This window comes from Chiloscyllium plagiosum, unplaced genomic scaffold (assembly GCF_037043375.1).
Source record: "Chiloscyllium plagiosum isolate Xiang-an unplaced genomic scaffold, Cpla_swu_hap1 HiC_scaffold_27, whole genome shotgun sequence".
In the NCBI taxonomy this organism is placed as follows: domain Eukaryota; kingdom Metazoa; phylum Chordata; class Chondrichthyes; order Orectolobiformes; family Hemiscylliidae; genus Chiloscyllium; species Chiloscyllium plagiosum.
The window spans coordinates 15,568,563-15,569,652 of NW_028270165.1; the positions used below are offsets into that span (position 1 = coordinate 15,568,563).

At 47.4% G+C, this 1,090-nt stretch overlaps 1 non-coding gene across 1 annotated transcript; it reads right to left on the minus strand.

Annotated features, from left to right (window-relative positions):
• Nucleotides 1-269: 269 nt before the first annotated feature.
• On the minus strand, nucleotides 270-341 carry trnaw-cca (transfer RNA tryptophan (anticodon CCA)). The gene has a single exon. It is a non-coding gene; the product is annotated as a tRNA-Trp (tRNA).
• Nucleotides 342-1,090: the final 749 nt, after the last annotated feature.

Consider the following 1,090-nt stretch of genomic DNA (forward strand, 5'->3'; position numbering starts at 1 on the left):
GCAGGAGGCCCTGCAGTAATTCCCCACGCTGTTTCACACAGCAGCATCCTCTCGGTGAATTACGCTTGGCAAAAAAACCGATTGAACCAAATCAGTGTCCGCCATTGGATTTTACTGACGCCGTTTATAAAGTTTAGGCTCCCCATTCATGTGGAGAGAGGCCGTCAGACGAGAGTGATCGAACGTTTCCGCAAAGAAGATTTGGATCAACAGATATTCGGAGAAAACGTACTCCTTTATTGATTTGAAATGTAAGAAGTTGGCGTTAGTGAGCCTGACGTGATTTGAACACGCAACCTTCTGATCTGGAGTCAGACGCGCTACCGTTGCGCCACAAGCTCACACATACCCTGCACCTGTTATTCATGCTTAAGGGAAGTGATCGCACTGTAATGATTTTACGTTATGAGAAACAAGGGAGATCAACAGTTCATGTCTGTTCTGTCTCTCCCTCCTCTCCTTCTGTCTCTCGAAACAATTTCCAACTCTACCTCAATAAAAAGGAGAAAGAACTGTGGATGCTGTGTATCAGAAACAAAGAACAGGAGTTCCCGGTGACCCTTCCACAGAACTGATGGTGATTGGGAAAACGTTGGTTTATATGCAGGAGATAGTGTGTGTGGAAGGGACGAGGATACTATGGATTTCAGGCCCTAGAATTATTGAATTCGATATTGGGACCAGATGGATGTATGGTCCCCAAGTGTAATATTCGGTGCTCTTCGTTCTGCTGGTGCTGAGCTTCGCTGGAACAATACAGCAAACCTGAGACAGAGATGTTGGCCCGGGAACAGGGTGGGGTGTGGAATTAGTAGGCAACTGGAAGCTCAGGGTCTTTTTTGCAGGCAGAACGTAGATGTTCTGTGCAGCAGTCACCCAGTTTATGCTTCGTTTTCCCCAATGTAGATGAGACCACATTATGAGCAGCAAATGCAGTAGACTGGGTTGTGGGAAGTGCAGGTAAAGTGCTGCTTCACCTGGAAGGTAAGTTTGGGCCCTTGGATAGTGAGGAGGGAGCAAGTAAATGGGCTGGTGTCACACATTCGGTAGTTGCAGGGGAAAGTGCCGTTGGACTATTGGGGCGGGAATG